Source organism: Pteropus alecto, unplaced genomic scaffold (assembly GCF_000325575.1).
Source record: "Pteropus alecto unplaced genomic scaffold, ASM32557v1 scaffold21, whole genome shotgun sequence".
Lineage (NCBI taxonomy): Eukaryota > Metazoa > Chordata > Mammalia > Chiroptera > Pteropodidae > Pteropus > Pteropus alecto.
The window spans coordinates 8,681,871-8,696,766 of record NW_006436282.1 but is presented as its reverse complement, the minus strand read 5'-3'; the positions used below and the strand labels follow the sequence as shown (position 1 = coordinate 8,696,766).

Sequence of the window (14,896 nt, the reverse complement as noted above, 5' to 3'; positions counted from 1 at the left end):
TCAGTTATGCCAGATGAATAAGTTCTAGAAATCTTCTGTACAACACTGTGCTTAGAGTTAACGATACTTCATTGTATCGCAACCACCCACAAATGATGAAGAAATACAAACTGCATTGGGAAATGTTCATTTTGAAATATATAAAATTTGCCAAAGAAACGCTCAACAAGTTTTTTTGAACTTGGAAAACAGCTTTCCATACACATAGAATTGCAGAATTTATAGAGTGTGATGGGGATCTGGGAAATCTGAAAATAATATAGTTCTCCACCCTTCATGCGCACCCACACCATCATCATTTTATATATAACGATTTGAAAGATCAAAGAGTTTAATATGAGTCTATAGCCATGCCACCCTGAACGTTCCCAATCTTGTCTGACCTTGGAAGCTAAGCAGGGTCGGGCCTGGTTAATACTTGGATGAGAGACCACCAAGGAATACCAGGTACTGTAGATGTTAAAAAAAAAAAAAAGTTTAATATACTCTTAATCTCTTAATAAGGCTAAATAAATGATAGAGCTAAAAATACTCCTGACCCAGTGTATTTTCACTTTATCACATACCCATCATATATCCAGATTTATTCCTTGTTTTTTTTGTTTTTTTTAATTTTAATTTTTATTTTTTTATGTGATGTAATGTTTGTGAAGGCTATGCACAGCATGGGGCAATGGTAGGAATGGCTGCCACAACTGCCACATATCAAGAACTTAACAAGTGCTGGTTTCTATAATAGACACCTTTAAATATACTATCTATCAATATATTTTTTTCAAGAAGGTAGAAAGCCTTACTCCTGCTTCTAAAATAAAAAATGAGATAACAGATTTTTAGAAAGGTAAATAAACCTGACCGAAGCAAGAATTTTGGGATGTGGCCTATATCTTTCCTTCTAACAACAAAGCTCATGAATAAATTCTCACTATATTTCTGAAGAAAAAAATCAAGAAATATGTAAGTTGAATAAGCAATTTCAAAGTGTCTGTGATATGACATTATGAGAAGAAATTCCTACCAATTTCATGCATTAAAAATTACAAAACCACATAGTATTGATAGATTCATTTGTTCATTCAACACTCATTGAGTGTTAATAATTATGTACGAGGTGCTATCCATATAAAATATGAAAAAGTTAAATTAGTTGCCACTCTTATTTAATAAATAAATCATAAAATTTCAGAGAAAGGTATATATTTCAGCAAGGTATAAAGGGAACAGAAAGTTTTAGAGAAAAAAACCTCTAAATAAGGTGACATTTGAGAAGCAAAACAAAACAAACAAACAAAAAAACATCTGAATGATGTGAAGGAGATAAACATGAAAAGCCTTTGAAAAAGATTGTGCCAAGCACTGGGGAAAGCACTGTAAAGATCCAGATACAGGCAACTTTGACCCGCTGAAGGCAGCAAGAAAACCAATGAGAGCTGAAGTCAAGTGGGCCAGGGTAGGACATTAGGCAAGGGCTTGTCCGCTTATGATCTTGTAGGTCATTAAATATACTTTGACTTTTACCCTGAATATGATAAGAAGTCTTTGGAAAGTATTGAGAAAGAGACTAAAATGACTAGATTTAAATTATAAACAGAATCTACTATATGAAGAACACGTTACAGGTGGGCAAATACAGAAGTAGGGTGACCAACCAGGTAGATTCTGCCGTAGTGTCTAGGGAGAGTTGGTAATAGTGGGAGGTGGGAGGTATAAAAAGTAGTTCAGTTAAAACATAGATTAAATGTAGAGCCAAAGAACTAGCTGGTGGATCGGATTGGAAAGAAAAAAACTTAAAAATGATTCCTAGCTTTTTGCCTAAGCACACAGATAAATATAAACACCATATACTGAAGTGAGGAAGAAATGGGAGGAGCAAATTCTGAGGTGAGAAGGTAAAGTTCAAGAGTCCTATTTTACATATGTTAATTTAAGATGCCAATTAGATGCCAAAATATAAATAAGGAGTAAATGAATATACATAGGAATCTTGCACTCAAAACAAAAGGTCAGGGAAGGAGATTAGAACATGAGTTTCATCAGCATTAAAAGGCATTTAAAGCCATGAGATTGGATGAGCCTGCATAGGAAGTACATTTAAGGAAGAGAAAAATACTCCAATATTTAGTAGTTGGGAAAAGCAGGAGGGACAGTAAAAAAAAAAAATGGATTAGAAGAAAATAGTGGGAGTCTGCTGTCCTGCTGGGCAAGTGAAGAAAATATGAAGAAGCATAAAGGAAATTTTTCATTTGTGGAAAAGCACAGTGAACACAGTGGAAAGATTAGTTAGGAGAGGGATAGGAGGCTGGGTTATATGAGGGGTGATATGATATTGATGAGCTGGGTAGTGTGGGGGTTCAGAATGAGCTACCCTAATCTGTGCCTCAGTGGTATGCAGATTACTTTGAGCAAAGGCAATTTTGGCTTCAGGCTCAAGAGAAACTTCTTTCCCTCCCTTTAACTGCCTAGAAGAATGTGAATTAAAGGCCTTGCCCTTAAGAGATTATCAGAGATAACTTCTTTTGAACTAGCTATAGGGCAGGGCAAACTACTAATTACTGAACATCTGCTCTTCTTATCATCCTGCAATGACTTTTTGAAGCCCTCTAGGTACCTTACCTCATCCCTAGCTCAAGATGTCTTACATATCTCAATCATTCTTCCTATCTCTGAATATTCATGTATGCTGGGTTCCTGATTCTCTCATGTATTTGGGGTCCCCACGTGTACAATATTAAATTTAGTTTTCTCTTGTCAATCTGCCTATTGATTTGATTACTCAGCCAGCCAAAAGAACCAGAGGAGGAAAAGGGGGATTTTTTTCCCCTTCCTCATAGCAGCGTGGACTTCTGGTGGCATCCAAGGTAATCTACACTGTTTTAGTTGAGAGCACAACACGATTAAAGATATGAAAAAAATTATGCTCTATTTCCAAACAAAACTGAATTATGCTTAGTATAATTATTGATTTTTATCAATTTTGGGAATGCTTAGGAATGGTAGTTTTCTGATTAACTGAATTTTCTGGGTTAGCTGCCAATTAAGATTTTAACTTTGAAATTATTCTCAAATATATCTGTGTTTTGGTATTCAGTGTACTTTTGTGTATTAAAATAAACATCGGCTAAACTCTTTCTGAATATTAGTCACACATTAAATAACTATAGGCAGCAATTACACTGTGGAATATCCTCACATTTAAATACAAGGAAAATGAGATTAAAATTAATGTCTAGGAAAGCCTTTAGATGAGAGAAAACAATTCAAACTAGCAATATTAGAATAAATTTTGGTGCTGAGAAAAGAGAAGATTCCAACATGATCTTGCTTTGGTGATATTAAGTGGCTGACAGACTGAGCTATGTAGATTTATGTAAACTTTTTGAGTACTAATAGGAACTGCTTAACCTGATAAAATGACTTGGTAAAGGTACAGATGACAATCACAAACTAGACCAAATGTGAAGTAACAAAAATAATGCCAGGGTCATTTTTTTTAATCTCTTCTCCCTCCTCTTAGGAGCTCTTTATTTTATAATTTTCCTCAATTTTGTCTATAAATAAGTAAATATTAAATAAAAATTTTAAAGTACATAGGGAATAACAATTTCTGCTTTCTATCAAATACCATTACATTTTCTTACACCTTACAGTATAATATAAAAATACTATGCATTTATTCATATAGCGAAGCTGCATCTGGGTTATTAGTCAATTCTAAAAACAAGAACTTCTCTTTTCTCCATATAATAGGAGTTTAGGTATTATTTTAAATGAGTTTTAAATAAAATAAAATTTATTTTTTTAAGTTGAAATAAAATTCAGGTATTATTTAAAATAACATCAATAATGCATAGTAGACATCACTGTGTTGCGGGAGAGAATCCTACATACATGAGGGATTCAGAAACAGAAAGTTAATATGAGGTATATATATATATAGATTCTGAACTGAGGTGAGGTGCCTTGGGCTTCAGAGGAAAAGAAGGTCATAGCAGGACTATAAGAAGAGCAGTAATTCAGTAATTTTAATTCAGTAATTAAAAGTTTGCCCTGTCCTATAGATAGATCAAAAGAGTTATAGCTGAAAATCTCTTATTATGGAAAAGGCCCCTAATTTAAATTCTTTTAGTTTTTTAAAGAGAGGAGAGACAGAAGTTTCTCTTAACCCATAGGGTGTCAATTGCCTTTAGCTCAAAATAATCTCACACCACAGAGAAATATCTTGGGGTGACTTGTTCTGAATTTCTACAGTGTTAAGTCAAAAAGTGCAGTAATTTTCCATGTAGTTTAAAATTGACTGTTGTAAATACAATTATAATAAAACATTGAGGTGGTTCTATCAACATGGGAAATTCAGTTTATTTTCATGTTCTGTGAGTTTGGGTTCTCTAACATTTCATACAATATATATAACAGTGTAATTTATAAGTAAAATAATGATCTATACATTGTCTAAAAACAAATTGCTTTTAAAACATTCTTATTATTTTCATTTCCTTTCAGGGATGGAACACACATACCTACTTCCTGACTATTGTCAAATATGGTTTTATTCGCTAAAGAAATATGTTTCCTATATCCTGACAAACAATATGAAACAATTTATATAATAGAACATCTGTTTTCTTGCACAAAATATATTAATTTTTTTCTTGTTATTTATTTCAACATCCTTCAGTAATGAATTATATTTATGGCCATCTTTATTTTTTATACTGATAAATTAGGGTTTAGAAAGGTTGGATGGTTTTGTTATAATTAAAACAAAGATGGAAGTAATCTTCAGTTTCCTTTATGAGGAAGTATGAAAATCAGACACTATGTCCTCTACTTGTAGCTGTTCTCAAAGGCCCAGACATAATTCTCTACTTGCCACAAATAACTCTTGCAACTCACAGATCCCTTTGAAGTAAACAGAGGGCCAGGTATGTGTGGATAATAAAGACTTTGGAATGGATTATGCTTCTTAATGTACCTTGGAAGGTACAGTAAATTTATTTTGTACCCGATAAATATAAATTCCATCGGCTCTCGTGGCAGAGCTGCATTATATTTTTAGATACAGAAATACCTGAATTTATGTTTCTCATATTTACTCATGTCATTTAAATACCTAACTTACTTGTAGCTACTATTTGATTTACTAGAAATAATTAACAATACTTCTTTTTCTCATTTGTTCCAATTGTAGCCTCACAGCCTACTAAATACTACTGAATTAGAGAATGCCTACTTTTACACTAGATCTCTTGAAAAAGTAGCTGACTATATTCTTGTTTCTTAAATTTACTTGGTCTGATAAAGAGCAACAGAGTTTGGAACAGAATATAAAGATATAGGTTTGAGGCAGATTCAGAGAGAATGCTTTTTATGTTTGTTTGTTCCCATGGTTGTTATAAAGTGTAAACATTCCTCTTATGTTGATAATTGATAAAATTAACTGTGCTGCAGTACATATGTACACAGAATGCAAGGGGAAAAAAAAAACAAACAGCAAAAAAACCTATCATGTACTCGAGACTGGCTCAGTCACAATTCTATTTCCAAATTCACCCAGGAATCAGGAAGTAGAACGGATTGTTTTTCATAGACAAAAAGAGGAGAAAGAAAAGTATATCTTGCAGAAATTAACCAAAGTATTCTCTGAATTTGATTTCAAAAGATTCAGAGAAATCTACTTCTGTGTAGTTTCATGTAATGGAAACATAACTGCAATGGCTTAAGCAAATAAAGGTTTATGTTTTCACATAATAGGAAATTCTAAACTGGCCAATTTAGGGCTGGTGCATCAACTCAAAGAGCCCATTGTCACCATTGAGGAGGATCAAAGTTCAGTGTCATCTGACAGCAGGGGGAGAGAGAGGGATAATGATGGTGCAAACATGTAGTTTTAGCATTTTTCCTCAGTTGTTCCTCAGATAACACAGTGAAGAATCACAGGTCAACGAAATGTAATAGTTTTATTAAAAATATGTTTTAGAAAGACAAAGAATGCTCCAAGGATGCATATGGTCCAGTGCTGTAACCAACACAAAAGGACCAAAGTGGCTACAAAAGGGAAAAAAGTCACAAAAGGCCACAAAAAAGAGAGAAAGATGCCAGAAAGGGCAAAAAGTGAGGGGAGCCCCGAAAGGCAAAAAAGGGCCCAGAAGTGGGAATGTCTGCCTTATATTTGGGCCATGATGGGTAGTCTAGGTGATTGGCAAATGAGGTCATCTTGATTGACATCTGATTAATACTGGGCAATAATTTTGCCTAGTGCGCATGTGCATACCCAGAATTCTACTACCAATAGGTTGTTCTTTGGGTGGTCTCTAGGCTGGGCCCCTTATTCCTTTGTTTCCCATTCCTTTGTTCTAGTGTCTGACTAACTACTTAACACCATCGAGAAGCTAGGCTCCTTCTTCTCTCCTGCTATGCCATTTTTAATAGGTGCCTCTCATTCCCACAGTCCCAGGATGGCCTCACTTCCTCTATACACTGTATTTTTGTTTGGACATAAAGAAGAGCATGCAAAGATCAAAGAGCAAAAATGAAAAAGTTTATCGTTTGACTTCTAATTACATTTCATTGGTCACAACTGTGTGTCCAACAACCAGCCTAGCTGAGTGTTGGAACACTATTTAATATTGACCAAGATGCATCCACGCTCCAAAAAAAAAAAAAAAAAAAAAGATTTGGTAGTAAGAAAAATACAAGACATCTTCTGGAAAATGTAAAAGGCTATGGAGACAATAAAAAAATTTTTTTTAAATCAGTGGTTGCTAGTAGGGGGATGGGTGGATAGGCAGAGCACAGAGGATTGTCAGGGCAGTCAAAATACTCTGTATGATAGTATAATGATGGATATATGTCATGATATTTTTGTCCAAACACATTGAATGTGCAAAGCCAAGAGTTAACCATAAAATAAACTAAGGACTTTGGGTGATTATGATGTGTCAAGGTAGTTTTATCCTTGGTAAAAAATGTACCTTTCTGTAGAGTGACATTGCTAACAGGAGAGATTATGCATATGGGAGGATAGGGGGCATATGAAAAACCTCTGTACCTCCTCTCAATTTCATGTAAAACTGTGTTTAAAAAAAAAAAGTCTTAATTTTTTTAAAATATACTATTAGAGGAAAAAATAGAGAATATCTAGTTAAGTTTGAATTTCAGATAAATGAATAAATGTTCAATATAAGTGAGCCCCATATAAAATGCAAGGCATACTTACACTAAGAAAAAAAAAAAAAGTATTCATTGCTTACCTGACATTCCAATTTAACTAGGCATCTTATATTTTTACCTTCTAAATCTGGCAACTCTAAGACAGGGAAACTATTGGTCAGGCAGCTCATATTACCTACCATAGAATCCATGGAGAACGTATTCATTCCCCTTTATAGTGTTGATCTAGTCTCTCTTCAGAGAATCTAACTTGAGTATCTAACTTCAGAGATTAGATAGATGGTTTTATAACTTTGGCAGTTATAAAACCATCTATCTAACTGTGAAAGTTAATTTTATGTGTCAACGTGGCTAGGCCAGGGTACCAAGATATTTGGTAGAATACCAGTCTGGATGTTGTTATGAGGTATTTTTAGGTGAGATTAACCTTTAAATCACTATACTCTGAGTATAGCAAATTACTCTCCATCATGTGTCTGGGCCTCGTCCAATTAGTTAAAGGCCTTAAGAGAACAGACGGAGGTCCCCCCAAAAGAAGGAATTCTACCGCAACACTGTCTTTAGACTCACGCTGCAACTTTGACACTTCCCGGGGTCTCTAGCCCACAGCCTAATCTGTAGATGCTGAATTTGCCAGCCTCTACAGTCCTGTAAACCAGTTCCTTAAAATGAAGAAATAAATCTCTCAATAGATTGTAAAGGGGAGTAAAATTTGCCACCCCAAAATATGTCTCTTTGGCACAAGAATTATCTTGAGCTGGCTATTTTTAAGAAACTGCAGACTTAGGAGAAGCTCTGAAAACCAAGTAAAAGTTATCCCTTTATAAGACACATTTATATTTATAGGGGAAATCTACATATGTAAGGGTGTCTCAATGCTAAGAAGAGGAGGTTGATCAAATTTCTAGAAACTCTTATGAATAGAGAAGGCACCAACTTAAATCCACATATCAACCATACCTATCTTTACTATGCTTTTCAGGGTAACCTCCCATAACTGGCCTCCCTTCTTTCAACTTCTTTCTTTTGCCTTTAGCTGTAGATATTTAAGGTGGTAGCTTGGGCCAATTCAGGGAGTTACTCAGTTTTCCTGGGTATCTCTCATGTATACAGGAGGTACACATGTTATGAAATTTGTTTCTTTTTCTCCTGTTAATCTGTTATTATAAGGGAGGTCTCAGCCAAGAATCTAGAGGAGAGGATAATTATTTTTCCTGCCCCACAATAGATGATAAAGATAGACAGACAGATACATACATACATACATACATACATTCTAGTTGTTCTGTTTCTCTGGAGAACTCTGACTGATAAGCTAATTAAGTTAAAAAGTTCAAGAAAAATTTTGATAGGAGAAGTTTAAGAGTGTAAGTAGGCCTATAAACCAACTGGAAAACGTGCAGGCTGAATTCATGTACTCTTTATTTATGTTAACATGAAGAGATGATAATCAGCTACTAACCAGCTACTAACCAGTTTTTTTTTTTTTTTCCACTGAAATCAAATCTTTTCTTCAAAACATTCCTTTCAATGACAGCTGCAGGTAAATTTAGAGGCACATTTTTTAAAGTCTGTACTTGTTTTATAATTTAGTTACAGTAGATGCTTCAAAATACTTGACTTTGGATAATTATACATACTTTAATGACGTTTTTCACTTCACCAAAATGAGATCCGTAAACTTCTCCACCCAATTAATTTACTTGTGGGAGTCAAATTGTCCCAGAGGAGTTCAGTGAAGTTGAGTAAAATCAGAAACTACAGTGCTATGGTAATTTTAAAAAGTGTATATTAATGCAATTATGTATACGCATTTTCCAATATTTTCTAGACTTTGTACTTAAATGTCTTTTTTCTATAAAACACAAATTTCTAACACTAATAATTTGATTTCCCTTTACCTAAGAATGTGTCTGCAGTAACAGCTTTATCAATTATTTTTCAGAGACTTCTTGGGTGTGGGTGTGGCTGGAGAACCTGTCATCCTTTGATAAAAAAAAAAAAAAAAGTTCTAAGTGAGGGCCAAAAAAAAACTCCCTTATGTTTATTTTTTAAAAAAATCTCTGTGAATTCAACTAGTATTAGTTTCTTTTAAAATTCAAAACAGGAAATCCGAAATTACCAATCTTTTAGGTCAAATTTGTATTAAGAATGAAACATGTTAAACTATAAAAGAATAGAAAATAGGAAAAAAATGAAGAAAAATGAGCACAGAGTAAGGATTTCAAGATTTTTCAATATATTTCCTTTGGAAACAATTATTCAGAAGAAAACTAGTATATTTATTTTTGTTCCTCTTACAGGCCCAACCCAACTTCTGTTTTTGTAAGTTCAAAACTTAAGTCATGCAAACACCCTTTTACCTACAGAAACATAGTCTGCCATGCCCCATGCATGCTGTTTTTCTCCTGGTGTGTCAACGACTGCCTCCCCCAGCGTGACTCATGTTCATATCTTAGCAATAACCTAGAATGGATGTTTCTGTAACTTACCGGGATACCCTTAAATTGAAACAGAATATCCAAGTCAAAACACCTTGCTGATGCATGAGACCTGTCAATCTTTCTCCCCAGATGCTCTCTTTGCTCCAAGCTCAAGCCAGCAGGCCTTACTTTTCTTTAACAGACTGGGGTACAGTTACTCTTTAAAGGGTTTAAAAACATGTCTCTTTTTCTATAAAATACAAATTTCTAAACACTAAGAAAAGAGTAAAAAGGAGTGTGACAAAGGAATAGATCTCAAAGAATGAGTATTTTGTCAACAGGTAAAGAGCAATGGAGAAGGCAGGAGTAAACACAGGGATCTTGAACACTGGGTCCTGTTTTCCCATCTTGCTGCTAACGGGCCAATTTGGGGACCACATACTGTTTTCTTACCCTTTGTAATCTTACTGGAGGGGCTGTGAGTCTTCCTTCCAGACCCTAGCTAGACCTCTCAAAGCAACATTTAAATTCTTACTGTGTATTGCAGCCTGGTCTTATGATGTCTCCCTACTCTTTCATGTTTGCAAAAGGATAAGTTAAAAAAAAAATCGTAAGCAGGTGACACCTGGTAGAAAGAGGACCGTACTTGGAGACGAAACAGGTAGGTCAATGCACTAGGTCTGCCAATTAGAAGCTGTGCAATTTTCATTAATATTTGCATATAATATTTGTGGTGTTGTGTTTTAGAGTAAAAAAAGAAGAAAAAAAATGTTTGATAAGAATGAGTAGGTCTTATCTGAGCCTCAGTTTGCTCATCTGTAAAATGTGATAAAAATTCCTAACTCTGAGATGCGGAGAGGGTGGGAGGGAAGCCCTGTTAGGAGATGAAATTATGTATGTGAAGCACCAGAACTGTTTGACAGGTTCTGTTTCAATGAGTAGGTGCTTTCTTCACTCATTCCTCCTTAGAGGTCTTCGCAGCCGGGCTGGGGAGCCAGCCTTCTTCTGTGATCTGTAGATGCCATGATTAGTGACCTAAGATCCCCAGCTTTGTGGCTTGTATGTTCTAGGAACTGTGGAGGTTATTTGAAAGAGTAACTGAAATAACATATGGTAAACTGAGTTTTACATGATTTTTTTAATTAAAATATTTCCTCAAAAATATAACTTTAGATTTGTATTTATCATAAGTCAGCTCTCTTCACTTTTGTCAATTTCTTACAAAGATTTATATAGAATTGCTGAGATTATACGAATTCAGAAATCCAAATACAGAAAGCAGCAATTACTTTTTTATGCATTAAAATGCTAATCCATGCATTTTTCATTGTTTTATTTGACGAATCCTAAGTACGCTGGCAGGATTTTGGGGGAAATAAACAAGAAAAAAAATCTAAAGGAAGACATCTATTTTTAGCTTCCCACTAAGCCATTTCTTGCTTGGCTGTAGTGATTCCAAAATTGGTCACACTTTAGTTTGAACTGTTCCATGAAGAGGGAAAAAAAACAAACTTGTAAAATGGATTTCTAAGTCCTACTAAGAAATTGAATTGTTTTTTAATGCGAGTAGAAGTAAAACAGACCATGGCAGATATTTATCACCATTTGCAAAACAATCAGTCTATCCCATTTCCAACTTCAACCTGCTGTTGACCCTGTTCAGGGTCCTGACACTCCAAAAGAGGGCAAGACAGGCTTCCTCCTGCTCCCTCTGCCTGTTGGCTGGGGCCACCCATTGTCTGGCTGATGGGATCCTGGAAACCAGCCGGAGCTGCGGCCTGCCCGTGTGGTTTAGTTTTGTTCTGTTTTGAACAATCACACACATTTTGGCCTAAACTGCAGATAGAAGACATCTTTTATTTTATTTACTTAGGAGGGAAAGCCCAGAAAAATGAGTTCTGGATGAAGTTGTCTAATGTTATAAAAAATAAGTTTGGGTAAATGATTAAAATAGAAAAACATGGTAAAAGGAAAAGGCGGGGGGGCGGGGGGCAGCGAGGAAACCAAGCGTGTCAAGTCTTATGAGAAGAAATTCTCAGAAATATCACCAACTTTACGCATGGACATAGGTTTAAAAATAAAAAAATAATCAGTCTGCTTTCCTCCCAGAGGCTACAGAGGAAAGAAAACAGTTTCCTTAAAGTAAGTGTGCAAAAGTTTAATGTTTTTAAAAGTATCAATGTACAGCTACTTTAAAATTATATATATATAGTGTGCATGTGTGTGTGTGTGTAAAACTGAAGCACATCAAAGAATTCACAGAGATGAGAAGTCTCAAAAGTACCTTGCAAAGATGATGTCAGCAAGTAAAGAGGAGGTACAGAGAATTTGTTTTTTAGTAAACTACAATAAAGGAGTTCAGAAAGGCATAAGGCTGGCTGTCAGGAAATGAGCTTAAGCAAAGGAAATGGGAGATGTCTGGTTCAAGGGATTTGAAGAAGGCTTTTCCCAGTGGGTGCTTTTGTTTTGCTTTTCATGCTAAGTCAGGATACATGCTTTGTCTTTCACATGTACAAAAAAGAAATACCAAGGTGATAAGATAACATCTGGGAGAGTATAAGCCCCAAGCCTTTTCTGTTACAGAAAGCTGTTCACTTGCAGCCTAGTGCCAGTTTTTCTTGATTTGGGCTGAAATGCATGCAGAAAGAGGAAGGAATTATTAACAAGTTGAGCGCTGATGTGTTTTTTTTTCTTTACCAGATGAAAACAGACGCTGAGCAACTATATTCTATGGCCTAGGAATTTGGATCAGGATATTGAAAGGGCACATTGAGTCATCTGCCAGGATACCCACAAGCCCAACATATGGGGATGTGTGAGGTGTGTGGGTGTGTGGCTTACTCCCTCCCATAATCCCATCCAAAATTAATATATAGTCTACTTTAAAATAATTTGTCAAAGCTTCCATATAAATCCCATAACACCACCGATTTTACCTTTAACCCTTCTTATATAGAAATTTTGTTAATGCTAATAGGACATTAGTCTCCAGAGACCAAAGAGTATAACTGACTCCCAGAGAGAAGCTGAGACAAGAGACCATATGGCCTAAGAAAGAGAGAAAAAGAACGTCAGTTCCTGATCAGTGTGAGGCCAGCTATATGTCCTGCATTTTACTATGATGAGAGCCACCAGGATACCCCAATTAAATTCCTAACCCAGGTTGAGCAATTAGGAATTTGAGTACAATCTGTTGTTCACTGAGTACACAACCTTGTAATTTTATCACCAAGACTGAAGGATTTAGAATGAAATAAAGTATGCTTAGATGAAAGATTATTTATTATTATTTATTATTATTATTATTATTATTATTATTATTACTATGGAAAAACTACTGGGCAAAGATGGGAATGCAATTATCACTTTTTCAGAGTTCAAGGACTGCCCTTACTGAGACTGGAAAACATATATCTCCAAGACTGAGGCCTAACCGTTTTCCTTATGCCTCATGTTATGTGCTCTCAAGTAGCAGCAGGTTTTGCCAACCTCTGGCAGTTCTGATTATTACAAGAAAATAGCATTTGCTTCAGAATCGCTCTCCCTAGAAAGGGCTTGACTCCAAAACTGAATGTCATGAATACGTCAGCATGCATCTCCACCTGTCTTTCGCTTCCCACTCCCTCCATCCCACCTCGCACCACGTTAAATCTTACCTTCACCAAGCTACTCATAAAATCAAAGGAACAACTGTTTATTGATAGGATTCTGTGGATGTATTTTTGGCTAAGGCCATTCCTCTTTTCATACCTTGTACAAAAACAGACTATTTTATTATAAACAAAGCTTGCTCTTAGCAGACTTATCCCTTAATGGAAATAGTACTCTGATAACGCAATGCCTCCAAGGAAGGCCACCTTCCAAAAGGTGTGGAGTAGTGGAGAGAGCCAACCAAAGAGGAGCCTGTGGGTACTGCCTGGTGGGGGAGGGGCAGAGAGCTGCAACAGATATAAAAAATGAAGGCTTGTTTATGAAATCAGCTGCTTGGATACAGAACTGTCTTGCTCTGCGTGTTGAGGGAAAGCAGTGGGGTACCCTGAAAGTGAGCAGACTCCACAGTCAAAAAAATCTAGGTTTGAACATCACCCCGCCACTCACCCCCAACTTACTGTGCAGAGGCATCCGGGCACATTGCTTAACCATGTTGATATGCGGTTTCTTTATTTCGGAAACACCTATGTACATCCTGAGAGAAGAGCTAGTATCTGAGGCACAGAGGGACTCTGTGAAATAAAAGATATCAGAGTCATAGGTATCAAGATTTATGACAGTGTAGAAATCATTGTGGCCTAGGGCTTAAATTTTCTTTCTTCATACTTCTATCTAGCAGCTGGTTAGCAGTCCTACCATAATTACATTACTCATCAAATCTTACTTCTGACCTTATCCACAGCAACATTCCATTTTTTCTTTTCTTTTTCTTTTAAATGTAGACAGAAATGGGCTGTTTATAGCTACCACCCTGGGCAATAAATCTTGGAGGCAATTTGGGTGCTGGCTTGGAAGCTCAGGGTCCAAGACAGTATAACTAATCAAAAGGGTGGGTTCTAACGAGCTGTATGGGACAAGTGACGTGATTTTTTTTAAAGGTAGATTAAGCAACAAAACAATTAAAAAGGCAGCTGTGGACAAATCTGATGACTTGCTACATGTCTGGAGGAAGAAAAGGCTAAAGACTATTTGCTGTTTTAAAAAAAACAACAAGTAAAACATAAAACAAGCTAAAGGGTCCTGATTCCTTCAATATAATAGACCCTAGATTGAATCAATTCTCTCTATAAAACTATTATATTAAAGATTAGGAAAAGTTAACCATAATTAAAATACATTTTATAAAATATTTAGTCCTAAAAAAGAAAAAATTAATTCTATCCAAATAAAACCTAGTATCTTTTACTGAGGGTAAAATATGTCTGAAAGCAGTTTTGTCATATTAAATAAAATAGCAATGACTGTACATGATTTAAAAATGTTTTTATAATCAAGAACACACATTTATTGAGTTATTTACTCAGTATGGAAAAGGTGTAATTCTTGGGAACTTGTTTTCTAAGGAAAATTTTACAAAATGTAGACATTTCTAAAATTCAGGATTTTTAGAACATTGTTCAGTTGTTCTTAAGACTAATTAAAATCTAATAACCAAAGTGAGACTCTAGAGAAAATAAAATTTTGATTTAATATTTAAGAGAGAAGAAAAATGCAAAGGATAAATGAGACATTATCAATATTTTGATCTTAATATTCATTCACTTAAAGCATATTTTTGAGTGTTTTCAAGATGCTATGCTCTGGAGTATACA

At 35.3% G+C, this 14,896-nt stretch overlaps 1 pseudogene; it reads left to right on the top strand.

Moving 5' to 3' along the window:
- Positions 1-340: 340 nt before the first annotated feature.
- LOC112479866 lies at positions 341-459 on the top strand (annotated as a pseudogene).
- Positions 460-14,896: the final 14,437 nt, after the last annotated feature.